The 23570-nt window shown below is 42.2% G+C and overlaps 1 protein-coding gene across 1 annotated transcript in view; it reads left to right on the top strand.

The window, feature by feature from the left end:
* Positions 1-23570, top strand: part of LOC132691086 (uncharacterized) — a 78099-nt gene that overhangs the window by 25302 nt on the left and 29227 nt on the right. The window lies entirely within an intron of this gene.

Here is a 23570-nt window from a genome sequence, read left to right on the forward strand (position 1 = left end):
TGTGTTCGCTTTTTTTTTTTTTTGTTTGTTTGGCTAGAGTGTCCACTATCCCAATCAAAGAATTACGGTACACATCATCCCCAGAACCCATGAATGTGTTCCTGGCCCACTCTGTAATAGCTTAGTAGAATTACCATTATAAACACATTTTACGCATCCACAATATTTAAAAAGGAACTTGCATTTCTGTAGCTTAAAGGAAAAAAAATTCTGTTTATGTTCCATTGTATTCAGGAGCATATTTTGCTGGTTTGGAAGAGTATGATGCATACAGTTTTCTAGCAATTTTCTTTGTTTCTTTTCACAGCATTGTCTTTGCTGTACTCTTGCTGATGGCTGCTAGATTTTAATTTATTTGCTTCCCTACTTGATAACGTTAGTGATTCTGATTTCAGTTTTTCATTTGTTTTGCTTTTGTTTTTTTCCTCATGTAACATTGGTGAAGGATCCAGGAATATGACACAAACATTAATTTTGTGCAAAAAAAAAAAAAAAAAGAGACACTTAACTGACTGAGCTACCCAGTTGCTCCTTCCTTCATGACTATTAATAGAGTATAGATGGTTTTCTTTATACAAGGTTGTTGCTCAGAAATCCACCGATCATTCTGTAAAAACTCTCCTGTATCCTCTGAGTTGCTCTCTCTTGTTCCTTTAAAATCTTCTTTTTGTTTTTGATACTTGGCAGTGTGATCGTATTGTGTATCTGTGTGGACGCCTTTTAGTTTATTTTATTTGGAATTCATTGTGCTTCTTGATTTTGTAGGTCTGTTTCTTTCCGCGGAGGAGAGACATTTAAGTCATTAATTGCTCATACAAGCTCTCTGCCCCCTTTTCTTTCTCAGTACCGTATTGGGTCCCCTTGATGAATATATTGGTTGACTTGATGGTGTTCAACGGGTCCCTCAGGCATTCGTCCCATGCCCACATTTTATTATTTTTTTATCTAACATGATTATTTTAATAACTTGTCTTCAAGTTTTTTAGTTCTTTATTCTGCTTGATCAAGTCATAATTAATGCCTCTAGTGAATTTTCAAATTCAGTTATTGTACTTAGCTCTCATTTTTTGTTCATTCCTTGATTATACTTCTGTTTCACTGACATTTTCATAGTCTTCCAGAGTAGTTTCCATATTTTATTTAATTGATTTATTTACTCTTAGCTATTTAATCATCACTTAGATGGTTATTTTGAATTGTATACCAAGTAATATAGATGCCCATTGCCTACAGCCACTTTCTGCAGATGTATCTTGGTTTTTTTTTTTTTTAAATTTTCTTTTTTTTAACCTTTATTTATTTATTTATTTATTTATTTATTTATTTATTTTTTAAATTTTTTTTTCAACGTTTTTTATTTATTTTTGGGACAGAGAGAGACATAGCATGAACGGGGGAGGGGCAGAGAGAGAGGGAGACACAGAATCGGAAACAGGCTCCAGGCTCCGAGCCATCAGCCCAGAGCCCGACGCGGGGCTCGAACTCATGGACCGTGAGATCGTGACCTGGCTGAAGTCGGACGCTTAACCGACTGCGCCACCCAGGCGCCCCAACCTTTATTTATTTTTGAGACAGAGAGAGACAGAGCATGAACAGGGGAGGGACAGAGAGAGGGAGACACAGAATCTGAAACTGGCTCCAGGCTCTGAGCTGTCAGCACAGCGCCCGACGCGGGGCTCGAACTCACGGAACGCGAGATCATGACCTGAGCCGAAGTCGGACACTTAACCGACTGAGCCACCCAGGCACCCCTGTATCTTGGTTTTTTGACTGTGCCATGTTTTTCTGTCTCTTTGTATGGTTTTTGATCTCTTGTTGAGATTTGGGAATTTAAACGAGCTATGTCTTCTAGTCTTTATGGACGTGGTTGTTTTCAGGAGAACACCAGTAACAGCCAGCTGGACTAGAATAATTGTATCTGCTCACACCCGTTTGGTCGTTGTACGTGTAACTTTCCAGTAACCAAAAACTTCTCTCTCTTAAGCACGCATGATATCTCGCTCTCCCTGATGTCCATCTTCAGGACTACAGTTTCTCTGGTGCTAACACAGTATTCGCCTTTTTGACTCATGACAACCAATGGTGCATTCATGCTATCTGCCATTCTGTCTTGTACTCTGTGCCATGCAAAACGAAGTAAGTTGATGCACTTGCACGAAAAGTCACAGATTGGGACACATCGTCCAATATTCTCTTTGTCTCCAAGGCAAAAAGGAGGGATTGAAAGTTTTCTCACAGTCATCACATGGTGTGCTAGAGAAGGAAGACAACCCTAATGGGCACATGTGACAAACTTTCCTTCCCTTTTCAATGTGATTGTTCTTGATTTCAAAAAGCCTTTGATGGCTTTTTGTGACCTCTGGATTGGCTTATGGAGTCCCAAAAGTGCTCTTTGGTTATATATTGTGTATATATTCATGTCTCCAATGAGGAATGAAGTCCTCATGGTTCCTACTCCATTATCTTGCTGACATTCTCGGATTGATTTTATCTTTGCATATTAGAGTTTATTTATTTGTTAAAATTTTTTTTAATGTTTATTTTTGAGAGAGAGAGAGAGAGCGAGTGGGGGGGAAGGCAGAGAGAGAGGGAGACACAGAATCCAAAGCAGACTCCAGACTCTGAGCTGTCAGCACAGAGCCCAACATGGGCTCATGAGCATGAGATCATGACCTGAGCCAAAGTCAGACGCTTAATGGACTGAGCTACCCAGGTGCCCCTGCATATTAGAGTTTTTAAGTATACTCATCTGTGAGTAGTAAGGGCAATGAGTTTTCTTTTGTGTTTTTTGATGTCTTTTAAGTATATCTTCTCATGACATGCAGGCCTTCTGGCCAAAACCACACATAGAAACTTCATTGCAGAGTCTCAGTGGGGAGACATTCATGTAGCAGTGGCCTTGAGATTTTTCACTTGATAGACTAGGACGATGATGAAGACAGTGAAGGACAGCAGGGATTTTGTGAAGGATATATCCAAACTGAGACAAGTGGCCACAATAAGAATCTTCTTGCCAAAAATGATGAAGGATATAAAACATTTTGGAAAAATTCCCTTTGTAAGTTGGCTACTTTTCCAAAACAGTGTGTTACTGCACGAGAAGACTCAGACCAAATATCTAAACGTTCAAGTTCATGGAAAGAAAAGTTGGAAAATGTGGAAAAGTACCCAGTGCATGCTGAAAATAATTCTTTGAACCATTTTGAAAATAGGGTTGGGTTCACTTATCTAGTCAAATATTTCTGAACATCAGTAATTTAAAAATGCTAAGTGGAATCAATTTGAGAGACCCTTTAGTGAGGGTTCTTTAGTCTTTTACCAACAAATAATCCCTCCTAGTTCAGAAATCTATAAACTTTAGGGGCGCCTGGGTGGCTCAGTCAGTTAAGTGTCTAACGCAGCTCGGGTCATGATCTCGTGGTTTGTGAATTCAGGCCTGTTGTTGGGCTCTCTGCTATCGGTGTGGAGCCCACTTCAGATTCTCTGTCTCCCTCTCTCTCTCTCTGTACCCTTCTCTACTTGCTCGCACTTTCAAAAATAAATAAACTTAAAAAAAAAAAAAAAGAAACCTATAAACATCATAAATGTGGGATGATCTTGAACCATTCGTCATTGCTCATTGAGCGTCAGAGAACGAATCATCATGAAGAATTTTACCTGTGTAGTAAAATTAGAACTTCAGTGAGTGATGTGGGAAACCAAATCAACTGAAAAATTAAATTTCTTTACTGCTTACGGCCCATTGAAACAGGCAGAGTGACCTTCCTCTGGGAGCTCAGCTGCCTGGATGTTGACACTTTGCTAAGGGCAAAAGGGAAGTCTTAGCTTAACATTATCCTGACCCCCCAGGATCCTGTTAAGTCTACTTTAACATAGAAAAATTCCTTTGGAAACTTCCTTTGTCTCTAACCTTACAAGATATATGCTGGCAATCATCCTCCAAGCATATGGCCTCTGATATACATCTGAAGGGTCTCATGACTGATTTTTTACTAAACAGTGGTAAATGACCTTTTCTTACACAAAAGCTAACCCCCTCAATGTCCTGGAAACCTTGCTTCCAAAATTCCGTAGAGACTTATGCCATCCCTAACCTCCCCCCAATCTGAATATACATAATCAGTCATCTGTCACAACCCCAGTGCAGCTCTTTCTGCCCATGGGTCCTGTCCCATGCTTTAATAAAATCACCTTTTTGCACTGAAGACATCTCAAGAATTCTTTTTTGGCCATTGGCTCTGGACCCCAACACTTCAAACCACATCATTTGGTGTCCTAACGTGGGGTTGAGCCTTCTCATTTGGACTCTGAGCCTTGGTGCAAACCTGAGGAGTATTATTTTCTCTTCCTTTACTTTCATTTCAGGGGCCTTTCGAGGAGTATGGTCTATTGGAACACTTCCCTGTGGATTGCTCAGGCTGCAATCCTCTATCTAGCCCGTGGCTACCCTATGGAGGAGAAAGCCTGCCTTTTGGCTGGAAGTTAGTACCCTGGCCGCGATGGTAATAAGGCTCAGAAACTTGATGCCCTCTTTTGTATTCCTTTCCTTATACAAAGTTGTCTGTCTTGGGCACGGGACAGCCACTTGTGACTAGCCTTGCTGCCAGTCTTAAGACTCCTATTTGAGTCCTCATGGGTCTAATGTGATCCCCTCCACATCCCTGGTCTAGCTACTTCTGGCTGCAGGACCTGCCCTGGGAGCCGGCCAAAACCAGGACCCCATTGAGTTAAATCCCAAGTGGGGGCCATTTCCTAGAGAGGTTGCTTGTAAAGACTACTTGTGATGGAATGTTGCTTAGACCATGATGGATTTCTATCTTTACCATTTTCCATCACTGTCCTCTACTAACTACTTAGACTACCGAATTGGGTGATTTTCTCTTGTAAAACTGTTTTAGCGTTTTCTATGGGTTAGAAAACAGCACATGGGGATGCAAACTGGCGCAGCCACTCTGGAAAACAGTATGGAGGTTCCTCAAGAAATTAAAAATACAACTACCCTACGACCCAGCAATTGCAGTACTAAGTATTTATCCAAGGGATACAGGTATGCTGTTTTGAACGGGGACATGTGCCCCAATATTTATAGCAGCACTATCGACAATAGCCGAAGTATGGAAAGAGTCCAAATATCCATTGATAGATGAATGGATAAAGAAGATTTGGTATATGTATACAATGGAGTATTACTCGGCAGTCAAAAAGAATGAAATCTTGCCATTTGCAAAACGTGGATGGAACTAGAAGGTATTATGCCAAGCAAAATTGGTCAGAGAAAGACATATCATATGACTTCACTCGTGAGGACTTTAAGATACAAAACAGATGAACATAAGGGAAGGGAAGCAAAAATAATATAAAAACAAGGAAGGGGGATAAAACATAAGAGACTTAAATATAGAGAACAAACGGAGGGTTGCTGGAGGGGTTGTGGGAGGGGGGTGGGCTAAACAGATAAAGGGCATTAAGGAATCTACTTCTGAAATCTTCGTTGCACTATATACTAACTAACTTGGATGTAAGTTAAAAAAATAAATTAAGGGGCGCCTGGGTGGCGCAGTCGGTTAAGCGTCCGACTTCAGCCAGGTCACGATCTCGCGGTCTGTGAGTTCGAGCCCCGCGTCAGGCTCTGGGCTGATGGCTCGGAGCCTGGAGCCTGTTTCCGATTCTGTGTCTCCCTCTCTCTCTGCCCCTCCCCCGTTCATGCTCTGTCTCTCTCTGTCCCAAAAATAAATAAAAAAACGTTGAAAAAAAAAAAAATTTAAAAAAAAAATAAATTAAAAAATTTAAATAAAAAATAAATTAAAAAAATAAAAAGATTAAAAATAAAAACAACATCACAGCCTTCACAGGAAGGCAGTAGTGCAGCCGTCACTAGAAGGCTTGCCCACCATAAGGCACGGTACTTCAGTCCGTTCAACAGCCACCCATCTGTAGCCTAGGGTACAACGAGGAATGGGGGGAGACTAGCATCCTTCCTACAGGCCCTTTATGGCAGGCAGTGATCAACAGTGATTTTCGTTCGAAGGATGCCTCCAGTCGCTTTCGACACCAGGAGCTGGGTGGGATTTTTGGTAATGGACCTTCTCTCTTCTTCAGTTCCTAGGGACTTTTCCTTGGAATGCGTTTTAACCCACTGGAAACAGTTTGGATTGCAAAGTTTAGGAAAGGACTGATCTGTAACACTGCATGGCCTCAGTGGGCTTTATCAGTTAGATCTCTTGTGCAGGAAATAGGGCAGATGGACAGTTACCCTAGGTCCAGGCCTTCAGGGCTGTAAGTCAGGATCTGGAACTAAGAGGCTCTGGCAGAACGTGTCTGGTCAGTAACCAGGCCAGTTAACTCCCTCCTGACATATCAGAGGATAATTGCCTAAACAGGCCTCCAAATAAACCCAGGTTGCCGGACAAAACACAGGCCATCCCTAATGAATGGGACGCTGACTCTCACTGTTCCTCTTAATAGATGTGGAGGCTTCTCTCCCGTTCATTTTCCAGGCTAATGGCTATAATTGGAGTCAGTATCTCTGGATGCGGACTTTCAGAAAGATTCCCAAACAGCTCCCAAAACTCCCTTTGTTTTGGGGAAATTCCCTGTCTTCTCCAGCCTGACATGGATGGCATATTTCTATTTTGGTAGAAAAAAAACATGGCATGTGCTCATCTGTCCAATCAGCTGAGCTTTAGAACTGGGAGCCCTCTCTCTCTGCCTTCTGGCAGCACCTCGCCTCTTCTGCCTCTCCCTCCTGTTTCTGTACCACTTGGAGTGCAGTCCACGTAAGTGGTTCCTATGCCATCCTGGGTGCCTCTGGCACCCATTGCCTCCTCCTCTTACCCTTGCTGTCAGGGAGCAAAGAGCATCCCCTTTGGGCCACCCACTTCAGATTTTCCCACCAGTGTCCCAGGTAAAAATTGACAATGGGGAACAAATTGACTTTTTATTTATTTATTTAATTTTATTTAATTTTATTTTTTTTTAAATTTTTTTTTAAAATTTTTTATTTTTTAAAGTTTATTTATTTTTGACAGAGAGAGAGGCAGAGAATGAGCAGGGGAGAGGCAGAGAGAGATGGAGACACAGACTCGGAAGCAGGCTCCAGGCTCTGAGTTGTCAGCACAGAGCCTGACGCGGGGCTCGAACTCACAAACTGCGAGATCATGACCTGAGCTGAAGTCAGATGCTCAACCAACTGAGCCACCCAGGCGCCCCACAAATTGACTTTTTAAAAAAATGTTTATTTTTGAGAGAGAGACTGATCATGAGCAGGGGAGGGGCAGAGAGGGAGGGAGACACAGAATCTGAAGCAGGCCCCAGGCTCTGAGCTGTCAGCATAGAGCCCGATGTGGGGCTTGAATCCACAAACTGCCAGATCATGACCTGAGCCAAAGTCAGACACGTAACTGACTGAGCCACCCAGGTGCCCCTAAATTGATGGATTTTTGTGTGGACCCAGGTGGAACATAATTTCGTATTCAAACTTAAGTTTGTTGGTTTAATTAAAATAGACATGTCCAAATTTAGAGTTATCATCATTAAATATGACACTTTCATTCCACCAATGTTTACTAAAGGTCAAATAAGCTCGTGTTCTCTGTTGCAATTTGTAATAAAAAGATGACTTAAAATAATGGTTGCGGTGCCTGGGTGGCTCAGTCAGTTAAGTGTCCGACTTCAGCTCAGGTCATGATCTTGGGGTTTGTGAGTTCGAGCCCTGCGTCAGGCTCTGTGCTGACAGCTTGGAGCCTGGAACCTGCTTTGGATTCCGTGTCTCCCTCTATCTCTGCTCCTCCCCTGCTCACTTTCTGTCTCTCAATAATAAACGTTAAAAAATTAAAAAAATAATGGTTAACTTTGTCTCAAAGATTTCATGGGTAATTGTTAAGATAGCTTTCAAAGTTTTTGGTAACCTGAGACTTTAAAGCTTTCCTTGGATTGAATTCATTGGATTTCTATCTATGTGTTTTCCAAATAGGATAAGGCATTGATTACTAAACATAAGGTGTATCTACTGTTGACTTCCTGTTGCTGAGAAACTAAGGATATTTGGGTCTGTTGGTAAACATGCTTTCTGTTTGATTGACTCATGAATTTTCCTTGTAAAGAATTCTGGTATAACAGTTCACAATTGGTTACTACTTAGTTCGCATTGGAGACTAAGGTTCCTAAGAATGCTACATTCTGCTAAATGTAATTAAGACTGATGGAAATAAAGGAAGCAACTCTGTATGTAGAAAAGTAGGAGATGTGTAAGAAAAATGTAAGGAATGAAAATACATTTTTGTTGAAGGTAATTTTGTCCTGGATGTTTGGAGAGCAATGGCTTGGGACAAAATCTGAATGCAAAGGAAAGTTGTAGAAGGTTTGTGAAGAGAAATCTTAGGAAAGGAATTTTATGTATGGTCAGGATGGACTAAAGTTGAAATGAATAGATTTTTAAAAACCACATTCTGGGGCATCTGGGTGGCTCAGTCGGTTGAGCATCCGACTTCAGCTCAGGTCATGATCTTGCAGTTTGTGGGTTCGAGCTCCGCGTCGGGCTCTGTGCTGACAGCTCAGAGCCTGGAGTCTGCTTCTGTGTCTCCCCCTCTCTCGCCCCTCCCCTACTTGTGCTCTGTCTCCCTCTCTCAAAAATAAACATTTTTTTAAAAATTAAAAAAAAAATAAGCACATTCTGTTTACTCTCTTGTTTAAAAGACAAAGTTTCCTGGATTGTTGGTTTTCTCTTGATAAGAATGTAAACAAAATGGTTTTCTTTTTTCTTTGTCAGCCTAGAAAAACCAGTTTCTGTGTTTTGACTTTATCAGGCCTTTGGTGATCCTAATCCTATTTAGGCATGTGCTTTAAAACTGTCTAAGGTTTTAACAAACTTCCCCAAGATTTAGATCTTAAAGGGAATCTTTTTGACTAATTAGTCTTGTTTCGTTGGTATGTTGTAGTTTAAGGTCATCAAGATGTGCAGGTTATAGAGGTGTTTGTGTTCTGTGTCACAGAAATCACTGATTTTCCCTGTCAGTTGCACTATAATGAACTCTCAGTTCTTTAACAATGTCAATTTCTGGGTCCTTGTCATTTTAATTGTTCCAGTGCTCTTACAGAGCATATAAAGGGATTCATAAAAAGGACTTTTAGGACAAATACATATCTTTAAGATCTTAAAACTCAAATGGGTAAGAATTTCCAGAACTAAAAAGGTTGCATTCAAATTGAAGAATTAGTGGGGCGCCTGGGTGGCTCAGTTGGTTAAGCGTCTGACTTCGGCTCAGGTCATGATCTCGCGGTCCGTGAGTTCGAGCCCCGCGTCGGGCCCTGTGCTGACCGCTCGGAGCGTGGAGCCTGTTTCAGATTCTGTGTCTCCCTCTCTCTCTGACCCTCCCCTGTTCATGCGCTGTCTCTGTCTGTCTCAAAAATAAATAAAAAAACGTTAAAAAAATAATTAAAAAAAAAAACAAATTGAAGAATTAGTAACATGGGACAAAACGAACTAAACGATTAGTTTTTACGACTCTTCTTTGAAACATTGCTGGTTCTCTAAGTTTGCTCTTCCAGATTAAGGAAACTTTCTCTTAAGGTATCTATGACTGACAAAAATATGATAAAATATTCCTTTGTGAAAAAATTGAAGCATTTAACTTTTCTCTCTACCTGAACCCTCTGAAATTCAAAAAGTCTCAGTGAGTATGCTTTCTTCCTTGGCAGTCATAGTTATTTGCAAAAGTTCCATAAAGAATCTACTCTCCTTGCAACAGGACACCATTGGAAACATTGGTTATTTTACCAAAGCTTTGACTGGAATGTCGTATTTGAGAGACATGCATAGACTCAGATATGACCAGATGGCTTTAAGGAATTGATGTTGACTTTATGAAACACGGAGCCAATGGTGCCCCTTGGGGATGTTGGCCTGATACCTTCTTACAAACTTGCCAGCAGCCTCACCAGGTGAGTAGAGAATGTCACTTCCTGGCGAGTCTAGGAATCTGAGGATATCTTGGGGATCTTGAGCAGAGGAATTCACCCAAATCTATAGATATTGTAGGCATGTTTGATGGCAAGTACTTGGCTTGGCTTCTGGCCTAGAGAGGCTACTAAAAGTTCAATCTAGATTCCTCATGAGAAGTTCAAGTAAAGCAAATTAAAAAAACAATTTTTTTTTTTTAATGTTTATTTTTGAGACAGAGAGCACGAGCAGGGGAGGGGCAGAGAGAGACACACACAGAATCCTGCAGCAGGCTCCAGGCCCTGGGCTGTCAGCACAGAGCCCGATGCGGGGCTTGAACCCGTTAACTGTGAGATCATGACCTGAGCCAAAGTTGGACGCTCAACCGACTGAGCTACCTACGTGCCTCCCAAAAAGACTTTTTTAAATGTTTATTTTTGAGAGAGAGAGAGAGAGAGAGAAAGAGAGAACAGAGCACGAGTGGGGGAAGGGGCAGAGAGCGGGGGAGACACAGAATCCAAAGCAGGCTCCAGGCACTGAGCTGTCAGCACAGAGCCTGATGCAGGGCTTGAACTCACAAACAGCGAGATCATGACCTGAGCCGAAGCTGGACCTTAACTGACTGAACCACCCAGGCGCTCCTAAGTAAAACGATTTTAAAAGATCTGTATGGTCAATGACTGTTCTTACTGAGTTTATGTAAATAATAGGCCAAGTTTGTTAAAAATTGGATTTGTTTTCCAATCAAATTAGCCCTCATTTGGCTGTCTCTGGAAATAAGGGTGATTATGGAGAGAAAAAACTATGTTTCAATAACTGATCTTTACGGGTATTCAGTTCTGGTTGTTTGTTGTTTGCCCAGGCCGGACAATTTGAGGTGAACTTCAGAGAAATTGACACAATAGCTCATGTATAGACAGTCTTCATGCCTATTATTCTCTGGGGATAACAGGACCCTGTGGATATGTGAATATGTGAACAGCTGGAAAATGGGATAGAGTCCTCAATAATTATGTCACTCATCTATCACCTTGATCAGTTCTGTGTGGCTGGAATGGAAAAATTTCTCCTTAAAAGCCAGAGCGTACCCCACTCCATGGGGTTAACTATGGACTTGTGGGCATAATGGATGACTAAACTTTCCTTATGATTGGACTGGATGGTGTACTTGGGGATGCCCTGATCTCCTGAGACAAGTCTTCTCCCACTTGTCAGTGATTCCTCATAATTAGGATACTGGTAAGGCTAGACCTCAAAGAGAGCTTCTTGATGGTTTTATTCCTTAGTCCTATTTGTCCCAGGAACCACCTCTGTTGATGTACAATTCCAAATAGAGGCTTTATCCAAGCACTCAACAGCCCTCCTGGTACGAAGAAGCCTCGAAACTTAACAGTGGGACAGTCCCTGACAATAATGACTCCACATCAGGGCCAGAGTGCTTTGAGACCAAAGGCCACCAGTGGATGATGGGAGGTCGACTTACTAAATACCAGGCTATGCTCTTAGATATACCTCAAATAATACCTAACACTTGTCAAACTTTATTTTTTTTAATGTTTATTTTTGAAAGAGCGAGCGGGGGAGGGGCAGAGAGAGGGGAACAGAGGATCTGAAGGAGGCTCACTGCTTTCAGTGCTGATGATGTGGGACTCGAACTCATGAGCCATGAGATCATGACATGAGCTGAAGTTGGACGCTTAACCAACTGAACCACCCAGGCGCCCCTGCAGAAGTTTCATGGGAGAAAAGGGCATAGGAAAAGCTGGATAGACTGTAGTCAGTCTGACTCAAACTGTTGAAGCCAAAGCCCTCCCAGCAAATAGATCTGCCCCAAAAGCAGCAATAACAGCACTCGTCTGTGCTTTAAAATTGGCATAGGACCTCAAAAGAAGCTAAGTGTGCCTTCCTAATCTTACATGGGGCAATTTGGAAGAAAAGGGGATTATAATCAAGTCATAACAACTCCCCAATCAAATATGGGCCCTAAGTGATTACTCTTCTTGAGGCTGTACATCTGCTGACGGAGGTGACTGTTATTCGCCTCAAAAGACAGCAAAAAGATATGACCTTAGGATCTAAGGGAAACAATTTGGCAGGCCCTGCAGCCAAGTGGGCAGCACCAAATAAACAAATGCTAAGTCTTAAACGAGTCTAACTCCAATAAAGTCCATAACACCAGTCTATTCAACACTGAAACATTCACATAGCCCAGGAACGAGTATGTTCAAAAAATGCACAGGACTGGCTTGTTAATAATGAGGGAAAAATCTTTATCCCCCACCCTCCACCAAATAGCCAATGGAAGGTAAAACAGGGTTTATACCAGGCTACTCATTTGAGTAGAAAGGCCATCGAGGTGACAAAAACCTTGCTAGGAGAAATTGTCCCTAGATTTGGATGACTTTGGTCTCCACAAAATGACAACAGACCATCCTTTTTAGTGTACAGATAACTTAGCAAACAGCTCAGGCCTTAAAAAATTAATTGCTATTTACTTTTGGCCTTGTATCCACAGTGCTCTGGAAAGGTGGCTCTCCAAAACCAAATGGCCCGTGATATCCTTTTTTTTTTTTTTCAATATATAAAATTTATTGTCAAATTGGTTTCCATACAACAGCCAGTGCTCATCCCAAAAGGTGCCCTCCTCAGTACCCATCACCCACCCTCCCTGGCCCGTGATATCCTAACTGTAGTTCAAGGAGGCCCAGAATTAGATGATGAGCCCTGAATGGGACCCAGTGTCTGTGTGGCTCTAACTTGTGGCCATGGCTTCACCCAGGCTGGATAAGCCCCTGTACTTTGGGTGTTGCCTGGATGCATGGACCATTAGCAACCCAGCCGACCTTCTACGTGTAAAACAACAGTGGGCATGTTCTGTTTCATTGGTATGACCATCTTTGATCCCTCTTTGGGACTGGAGGATGTTGTTTGGTACGTGGAAATAAGTACGTGGTCAAAGCCTTAAATGACACTCAAAGTAGCATTTCCCTGTTAAATACTGAAGGGACACAAATGCATAAGGCAGTTTTACAAAATAAAATGGCATTAGATGTTTTAACTGCTGCAGAAACGGGGACATGTGCTATCACAAAGACAGTGCTGGGCATACATTCCAGATTACTACAAACATATTTCTGGGTTTCGAACAGATGTGAATGCTCAAGTTGGCCCTTTAAATGATCCCTCTCTTTCCTTTAACGATTGGTCAAACTCTTGGATTCGAAGAAGATTTATGTCAACTATCAAAGGACTCTTTTTTGAGCTGCTTTTTCTTTTTGGTGTTCTAATCAGGTTTTGTTGATTTCTCCCATGTCTCTCCTCCACCTGGCGCCCAGGCTGTTTGACTGCTATAGCTTCAATCTGACAGATGATCCTTTCCACTCGGGAAGGTCCATACGTGCGGTCTCCCTTGGACTCAGCTGCCTCTGGCTTTTGTAACTCCTATATATATATATAAGTCCCCAACTGACCAGTGTTGGCTCATAGGTAGGGACATCTCTACGTCCCTTATTTGGCAGGAAGAAGCTACAGAAGATGAGACCTTCCACCCTCATCACACTTAAAGATTTAAGGGTAAAGATTGTTAAGGGGGATTAATGGGGGAAACAAAGGCAATTGAGAAATTTCTTTACTGCCCACAGCCCCTTGACAAGTCCTTGAAACAAGCAGAGTGACATTATTCTACGAGTTCAGCTGCCTTGATGTTGACACTTTGCTAAGGGAAAAAGAGAATTGTAGCTTAACATTATCTGCCCCCCTCCCCCCCGTCCCTGCAGGATTCTGTAAGTCTACTTTTTTTAAAAGTTTTTTTTTTTAACGTTTATTCATTTTTGAGAGACAGAGACAGAGTGCGAGCAGGGGAGGGGCAGAGAGAGAGGGAGACACAGAATCTAAAGCAGGCTCCAGGCTCTGAGCTGTCAGCACAGAGCCCGACATGGGGCTCGAACTCGAACAGTGAGATCATGACCTGAGCCGAAGTCATATACTTAACTGACTGAGCCACTCAAGTACCCCCCTGTAAGTCCACTTTAACATATAAGAATTCCTTTGGAAACTTCCTTTATCTCCACCCCCACCCCAAGATCTATGTTGGCAATCATCTTCCAAGCTTATGACCCCCTGATATACATCTGAAGGGTCTTATGACTGAGTTTTTACTAAACAGTGGTAAATGACCTTTTTTCCTAACAGCAGCTAGTTCCCTCAAGGTCCTAGAAACCTTGCTTCCAAAATTCTTTAGAGACTTATGCTATCCCTAACCCCCTTCCAACCTGAACGTATATAATCAGTCATCCATCAACCCCGGTGCAGCTCTTTCTACCCATGGGTGCTGTTCCCATGCTTCAATGAAAACAACTTTTTGCACCAAAGACAACTCAAGATTTCTTTCTTGGCCACTGGCTCCATCCCCAACACTTCAAACCACATCAGTGAGGACTCAAACCTAAAAAAGTACCAGGGCCTGTATAAATGGAGAGCGATCCGATCAATGCTGTTTATCTGAGAAAAAGTTTAACCAGGGCTCAAATTTTTTTTTTTTTTTTTAAGTTTTATCTGTTTTGAGAGAGAGAACGCAAGTGAGAGAGGGGTAGAGAGAGAGAATCCTAAGCAGGCTTCACACTGCTAGTGCAGAGCCTGATGAGGGGCTTGAACCCACGAACCATGAGATCATGAGCTGAGCCGAAGTCGGATGCTTAACCCACTGAGCCAGCCTAGGCGCCCCTAAAGATTTTAAGTAATCTCTATCTACATCCAATGTAGGGGTCAAACTCACAACCCTGAGATCAAGAGTTGTGTGCTCTACTGACTGAGCCAGTCAGGTGTCCTTTTTTCTTCATAATTTAAGTGAATTCCTGGATGTTACTGAGGGCCAGATGCTGTCGAGTGACCGATTACTGAACTTTCTCATGCCTAGATTAGTGACAGTGGATAGTAAGTGGGGTATTGGATGATGGAAATACCGTGTAGATGGATGACCTTCCAGTGATGCAGACGTTGCTGGCAGGTATGTCCCTCACTCCCACTCAGCCCCGTGATTAGTACCGTCTCATGGTCTGGGCTCTGTGCCAGGGACCGATTAGTTGAGCAGGCAGTGAGCATTTCTGCTTCAAACAGCGCACCCAATCTTGGGCCAGAAATCTCCATGTTCCTTCACAGCTCTTGCTGCCCTTACACCTGTTGGGTATGGAGTGGAAATAATTTCTGAGTTGTTTAAACCAATATTATGATGGTGGTGGGTAGCAGGTGGTGCCTACATTTAACATTGATAGAATGAAAATATAATAATTTCATTTTGTAGCTGTTAGTTTCTGTTCAGCTATACCAAGAAAAGAGTAACACTTGTATTAAATAAGAAAGAGAGGGAGCAATTGAGCGAGATGCAGAGGGAGGGAGAGAGAGGGAAGTGGGACTTATCCCAAGGGGGGCTCACCCAATACAGGACTCGAACTCACGAACGGTGGGATGATGACCTGAACCAGTGTCAGATGTTTCACTGACTGATGTACCCGGGCACCCCTGTGTTTATCCTTGATTTCTCATGGCCTCAATAGGATTACCCACCATCAGGCATCAAACTGTATCTCATGCATTAAGAAGGAATAAGGAAAGAGTCTGATAGTACATACAAATTTTGATTTGAGGTCATTTCTAATAAATTCAGGGAAGTCCTGCCTCCGTAGACACTTCTCCTCCATCTTATTAACCAGAGCTCTCCTGTAGCCACTGAAAGCAAAATCGCCTTTAGCACGAATGGACACAAACTCGTCATTGAAAATGACCATTTTTACCTCCAGTGTGTCCCAGGATATGACACAATGGCCATCACCTTTGGCACTGAAACAAGGTGTTAAAAAAAGGTGATCAAATTTAGAATGTACTTAACCCAGATGGAAAAGAATTTCATCGTGTATGCAGATAGATTGCTAATTCTTTATAGATGGGCTTGAACAGATATTCAACCCTGCACTTTAAGTTATTTAGGACTTTAGGGAAAACGTTGTTGGGGAGAAATAATTTTCCTTTACCATTCAAGGTTCTTTTAGCTGGTCTAAGAATCAAATTGACTGAGACCAGTCATAGGAGACAAAAAATCTCAAAGTTTAATTGCATGCGCATAAAAGCCCAATAATGAAATTGAAAACCATAGAAATAACCAATGCAAATAGTTTTTATACTTCGTAGAGAAAGAGACAATAAGTCTGTGAGGATTTGACAGCATAAAGGAAACCGCTGTTTGGGCCTTCAGTTAGTAAGGAATTAAATGGAAATTGTGTAGTGGTAATAAATTAATGAAAAGTAAGGTTTGTTCATGCAGACCTCAGCTCTTTTCTGTCTTTGGTGACAGAATGTCTCTTTACCTCTTGGTGCTGGAAAGGTATCTATTACATGGAGACTGATGTTTCTGTTTTGCAATTAAATGTGAGTCAGTGTTCTTTTTGCATAGGCTGTTTCTTTTCTTTTTAATTTTTTTTTGATGTTTATTTATTTTTGAGAGAGAGAAAGAAATAGAGCACGAGCAGGGAAGGGCAGAGAGAGACACACACACAGAGTCCAAAGCAGGCTCCAGGCTCTGAGCTGTCAGCACAGAGCCTGATGTGGGGCTCAAACCCATGAACAGTGAGATCATGACCTGAGCCCAAGTCAGACACTCAACCGACTGAGCCACCCAGGTGCCCCTGGTGTAGGCTGTTTCGTAAGTGTCTTTAATTTCAAAATAATCAACAGGAGCACATTTTAGGGCAGCTCTTAAAATGTCATTGTCCCCTATACAAAGTCAGGAAGACAGAACTGGAAATATACCATAAGCAGGGAGATCAGAAGCCTAGAACCTTTATCCCCCCACAGCCCCACCCAGATCTACCTTCTGAAAATTTTCCAGGTCTGGCCCCACTCTGGGCTCTCCCTTCTCACAAACAGATTAAAGGAGATCAAAAATTTGCTGGCTGCCTATTCCCAATTGCAAAGTAAGTACTCACTTTTGCTGAAACCCAAATACAGATATATAGGAACACAGAACTACATATTTTGGTGCCTAAATTTCTGTCCTTTTTATTAAATTCTCTGCTTCTTGTGTTTCCTCTTTCAGCATCTTCTTTTCCATTCATGAATATCCAGTTGTTGTTGAAGGTTTAGAAAGCAAATATCCGTATATATTCTTAAATTGTAACCCGAATGTGGTTTCACCTCTTGTTGGGGGTTGAGCCAAAAGACACCACCAAGCCAAAGAATAGGAAAAAGACAGGTTTTCCTTGCAACAAATAAGAACCCCAAGGACATTTCCTAAAATGGTGACTCCCCCAGACAAAAGACTTGGGGGAAGTTTTAAGCTAGTGGCATATGCATATTCATGAAGGGGCCTGGCAAAGGACATTTTAGTATACGCTCACTCAAAAGTCATCCCACGTTGGCAAGAGTCCAGATCCTGGTTGATTGAAGTCACAGGGCCACCATGGGTGGTCATCATCCATTCTGTGGCTCTTTCAGTCTGTTATTTGGATGCTCAGAGGGGTTTAATTCCCCCAAAACCATTCAAGAATGTGTGTGAAGTCCATCTTTACTTTGGAAACAGCAGTGGAAGTTTTGCCGTGGGTTTATTATCTCTGTTATGACTAGACTATCTCCTGGCCTGGTAGTGCATATTTGTTTTTACATTTGGCTGCCTTAAAATCATTAACTACTGATGTCTACTTTTCTGCAATTTTGACATATCCCAGGACGTTCACCAAACATGTGCTTTGGGTAAGTAGTGCTGGTCTAGATCCTAACGTGGCTGGGGGTCTAAAGGGACTTGTCTTATGTTAGGAAATCTGTGCCTTGTCTTCCTTTTTCTGTAGACCCCTAACCTTATCTGCCTACAGAACGATTACCACAATCCACCTAATGAGCCTGTCCCTCAGCCCACAGAGTGAAGAATTTTCTGTGTGTGCCGAGGACACTTTAGATGCTCTCTCCTAGCAGTTGCAAGTGTCCAATACATTATAGTCACTCTGCTGTTACAGGAGAAGTCCACTACTTACTCATCAGCATGAGTGAACCTTGTAACATTTAACTTCAAAAATGAATATTACTGGGGCGCCTGGGTGGCTCAGTCGGTTAAGCGTCCAACTTGGGCTCAGGTCATGATCTCGAGGGGGGTGAGTTCAATCCCGCTTCGGGCTCTGTGCTGACAGCTCAGAGCCTGGAGCCTGCTTCAGATTCCGTGTTTCCCTCTCTCTCTGCCCCTACCCCCTTGTGCTGCCTCTCTCTCTCACACACAAATAAATTAACATTAAAAAAAAGAAAAAACCTACCAGTTATTTTATCAGCAGAAGAAGGGTTTATTTGGGAATAACAAAGAATTGTAATTAGGGATATATGTATGGGCTGTGGCAAAACCATAGGCAGGTCCAGGGAAGAAACAAGAGACATGCTTTTTTGAAGAGGCAGGAGTAAGTTGGGAAGTCTGTTATAAACTCAAAGTCCTTTAGACTAAATTGGTATTTTGAAGGATGGTGGGTTTTCATTGGTTGAGCTGTTGGCTGGGAGAAATGAGAAAAACATCTCTTCCTGTGGCTGGAATAGTAGAGTATAAGCTACCTCCAAGGTCAAGTTTGTGGAAGGTCAAGACCTTCTCTTTGGATCTGCCATTGACTATGAGTGATAGGGTTTGAGAGCTCCCCCTGCTGAAACTTCCTGACTCCATTTTAGTGAGGGTTCCCACTACTTTCTCATTTTCTTTCCCTTTTTTTTTTTTTCCTAACATCCATTTTTGAGAGTGAGAGAGACAGAGCGTGAGTGGGGGAGGGGCAGAGAGAGTGGACAACACAAAATCCGAAGCAGGCTCCAGGCTCTGAGCTGTCAGCACAGAGCTTGATGCAGGGCTGAAATCCATGGACCACGAGATCATGACCTGAGCTAAAGTTGGATGCTTAACCGACTGAGCCACCCAGGAGTCCCTAACTTTCACATTTTCATTGGACTTCTATCTCAACATTTCTAATACTCTAATCCTTGCTTTGATGATTTGAACTTTTTTAAGATTCTATATGATTTCATACAGTATTTTTTTTTCTTTCTCTGTGTTGTATTTAATTCCACGCAATATCCTCCAGTTTATATGGGCCAAGCCCAGGCTGCCCCATGACAGGCCGCTTTGGCAGAAAGCTCATTTTGAGTTAAAAAGCAATCTGCATCCAACAGATTCAGGAAACGTCTTTTTCTCCTGCTTCATTGCCTAAAAAGAATTTAGATAGAGAAACTGCCCCAGGATGATTGCTGTCACCACACACAAATATACTGTGACATCAACTAGGTGTGATTAACAGCGAGGAACCTAGTATGGCCCGTTGGAGCAAAGTCCTCTATGCCCTATTTGTTTTTGAGTGGCTCAGAGAATATTTGTTTACCAAATATTTCCTCTCTTTCATCTTTCGTTGAAGTGCCTGCCTTCTCTTTAAAGTCCCAGGCTCCTACTTTTCTTCTTTTCCTCAAATATGTATTAATTTATTTTGTCAGTCTTTGCAATTTTTACATGTGTGTGGAATCTCTGTACATACAGTTCAGATTTTACGTTCTCCGGGTCTATCTCATGGCAATTTGATTCTTTAAAAAAGTTTTTTAAAAAATACTTATTTATTTTTGAGAGGGGGAGAGAGACAGAGCATGAGCAGGGGAGGGGCAGAGAGAAAGGGAGACACAGATTCCGAAGCAGGCTCCAGTCTCCAGCTGACAGCAGAGAGCCTGATGCGGGGCTTGAACACACAAACCCCAAGATCATTACCTGAGTCAAAGTCAGATGCTCAACTGACTGAGCTATGCAAGTGCCCCGCCAATTTCATTCTTAGTCAACAGTCTGAACTTAAGTTCCAGTTCAGGCTTTGTATCTTCCTCTAATCCATATTTTGCTCCAATCTTGTGTAATCAGTGTTAAGGAATAAATAAAACAAACAGAAAGGCAGGGCCCAGCATCTGTATTCTGGGGGAAATATGGGACACCTATTTTCAAGCCCAAAAGTATGGTGAAGATTAACTCACATACATGTTCCCGAGGTTCCCAGCAAAGCACCATGTAACCTGTGTGTGTGCATAGAGTGAGAGCTTAATGAACACTTAATAACGTATCTATGTTATTGTCCAAATACAGTCTTTCTCAGACCGTAACTGTTCTAAGCACTACAGTGGCTGCACACATATAACCCACTGACCTATGCTCGCTAGCTTATACCTTGACTAATTGTAGCTTCTTTGAGATTTCAACAGACCACTGATGCTGGGGAGACCAGGAACCCCATGTTCCTAGAAGATCAAACTTGACCATGGTAGGCAGTGGCCTTTTCTGATGCCAGCAAGTCTTGAGATCATATCGAGAATCATTCAACGCTGTAGCATTCTTCCCCTGCACGTCAGTAGACCCAACAGGAAGGGGTGGACTTGACCTTGCTCATGGGTGCTACTCCTCTATTCCAGCCGAAGGAATAGACGCCTTCCTTAGGCTTAAAAAATACTTTCTGGAGCACCTGGGTGGCTCAGTGGGTTAAGCGTCTGACTTCAGCTCAGGTCATGACCTCATGGTTCTCGAGTTCGAACCTTGCATCCAGCTCTCTGCTGTCAGTGTGGAGACCACTTTGGATTCTCTGTCTACCTCTGTACCTGCCCCTGGCTCAAACTCCACTCCCCCACCTCTCTCACTCTCTCTCAAAAAAAGAAATAAAAGATACTTTCCTTCTGCTTGGGCATCTGGACGGACTTAACCAGAGGTAATTTAGAACTCCGGTGGCTATTACTGGATTCTTTGAACTTTCCAGAGTTACTTTAATCAAAGCTGAGTTGCACAACTATGATTCTGAAATCAACAAGATGGAATAGGATTTCTATTTTTGTATTTTGAAGGTTCCAAACCCTATCAAGAATGTAATATTGCCTCATGCTAACATATATATAATTTTTCAATGAAATAAGGTAAACAAACAATTAAAAGGATAAAAAAGAGTTGCTGATTTTTAGTCTTCTCCCCCACCTTCGATGTCAACAGATACTAACTAGGAAGCCACTTGTGCTCAGGCCCCACCTCCTGAGCATCTTCCTCTGTCCTCTCCCTTCCATCCCTTTGCTGCACCTTCCTTTTCCCCTGAAGTTCACTCTGCTGCCTCCTCTCATGAACCTATTAAAACCTGCCCCTTTAAAGATGAGTCCTCTGAGGACCTAGGTCGACCCAAAGTTTCTTATGTTCTCTGGAGTAAGGCTGAACTTGGAGCCACAGTGAAAGAATTCCCTAAAGTGACTGAGGATGCCCATAATTGGTGAAGAATTTAACATGGTGATCCAGCCTTCCCAACCACCTGGTTATTGGTGAGGGCCAGGCCATACACTGGATGGGAACATCCACTGGGAGCATCATAAATGGGGCCTAAAGAAAGACTGCTAACTTTAGGCAAGACGTTAAAAGGGTCCCTGGAAGACCCCACCTATCAATTATAATGGCTTTTCCCAATCCTGTGGATCGGAACAAAATTCAGTCTTGTACACAAAAGCCCTATGAATCCCTTCATGATGATTACAATGAAGTCTAACTTCCTCCCTCCCCTCCCCTCCCCTTCCCTTCCCCTCCCTTCTTTTCCCCTCTCTTCCCCCCCATCTTCCCTTCACTTATCCCTCCTCCTCCTCCCCCTTCCCCTCCCTTCCCTTCCCCTACCTCTCCTCTTTCCTTCCCTTCCCCTCCCTTCTTTTCCCCTCTCTTCCCCCCTCCATCTTCCCTTCACTTATCCCTCCTCCTCCCCCTTCCCCTCCCTTCCCTTCCCCTACCTCTCCTCTTTCCTTCCCTCTCCTCCCCAGCATTTAAATTCTATTTAGTTAACATACAGTGGAATATTGGTTTCAGGAATAGAATTCAGTGGTTTATCACTTAACATACAATATCCAGTGCTTGTCATAACAAGTGCCCTCCTTCATGCCCATCACCCATCTAACAGATTTCGCACCCACCTCCCTTCATTAACCCTGTTTGTTCTCTATAATTAAGAGGGAATTGTGATTTTTTTTAATTTTTTTGATCTTAATAGTAGAATTTAGTGATTCATCACTTATAACACCCAGTGCTCATCCCATCAAGTGCCCTTCTTTATACCCATCACCCATTTAGCCCATCCCCCCACCCAACACCCCTCCAGCAACCCTCACTTAATTTTCTGTATTTAAGAGTCACTTGTCCTTTGCCTTCTTCTGTTTTTATCTTCTTTTTCCTTCCCTTCCCCTATGTTTATCTGTTCTGTTTCTTAAATTCCACATGAGTGAAATAATAGGATATTTATCTTTTTCTGAGTGACTTATTTTGCTTAGCATAACTCTAGTTCCATCCATATTGTTGCAAATGACAAGATTTCATTCTTTTTGATTGCCGAATATATGTATGTACCAATATGCATTCCCACCAGGAGTGCAAGAGGGTTCCCCTTCTCCACATCCTTGCCAATACCTGCTGTTTCCTGAGTTGTTAATTTTAGCCATTCTGACAGGTGTGAGGTTTTGATTTGTATTTCCCTGATGATGAGTGATGTTGAACATCTTTTCATATGTTGGTTGGCCATCTGGATGTCTTCTTTGGAAAAGTGTCTATTCATGTCTTTTGCCCATTTTTTTCACTGGATTATTTGTTGTGTGGTGAGCTTGATAAGTTCTTTATAGATTTTGGATACTAACCCTTTATCTAAAATGTCATTTGCAAATATCTTCTCCCATTCCATCGGTTTCCTTTTAGTTTTGATGATTGTTTCCAAGTCCAACGTTTCTTTAAAGAAAATTCTGGTCTTTAGATGTGGAATTCACCCATGTGGTAGTATTTAACTATGTTATGTAAACGGACTGATCCAGGATCTTTCTTTTTTAGTTACAAGGACCAAGATGGAACTGGACATTATGAACTTTGCAGACCAATTTGTTCTCACCCTTAGAGAAAAGATGGCTAAAATTTTCAGTATTCAATCCAGCAAATGAATACCCCTAAACAAAACTAGAAGCTTTGCTTCCACAATTAATGGAACATTGGAAAAATGAATGTTACAAATTTAAGAGCCTAAGGTAACTTCAGCTCTTTTTTTAGCCAACTTTTCCTTTTTTTCTTTTTTTAAGTTTATTTATTTTGAACAAAAGAGCGAGAGTGGGAGAGGGACAGAGAGAGAATCCCAGGCAGATTCTGCACTGTCAATGCAGAGCCAGATGTGGGGCTTGAACCCATGAACTGTGAGATCATAACCTGAGCTGAAACCAAGATTCAGACGCTTAACCAACTGAGCCAGCCAGGCGCCCTGCAAATGCATGATTTGTGAATTTAAAACCTTACAGAGTATTTTGGATAACACGTGTGGTTCTAAACAGTTCCTTAGAGATAACAATTCCATTTTAAAGTGTTTTTGGGGGTGCCTGGGTGGCTCCACTGGTTAGGTGTCTGACTCTTGATTTTGGCTCAGGTCATGATCTGATGGTTCTTTGGTTTGAGCCACGCATCAGGACCTGTGCGGATAGTGTGGAGCTTGCTTAGGATTCTCCCCTTCTCTCTGCCCCTCCCTACTTCTGTTCTCTCTCTCTCACACACACATTAAAGAAATAAACTTTAAAGATATGTCCTTGAAGGTTTGTTATTCTTTCAAAACTTAACTAT

This window comes from Panthera onca, chromosome E2 (assembly GCF_046562875.1).
Source record: "Panthera onca isolate mPanOnc1 chromosome E2, mPanOnc1 haplotype 2, whole genome shotgun sequence".
In the NCBI taxonomy this organism is placed as follows: Eukaryota; Metazoa; Chordata; class Mammalia; order Carnivora; family Felidae; genus Panthera; species Panthera onca.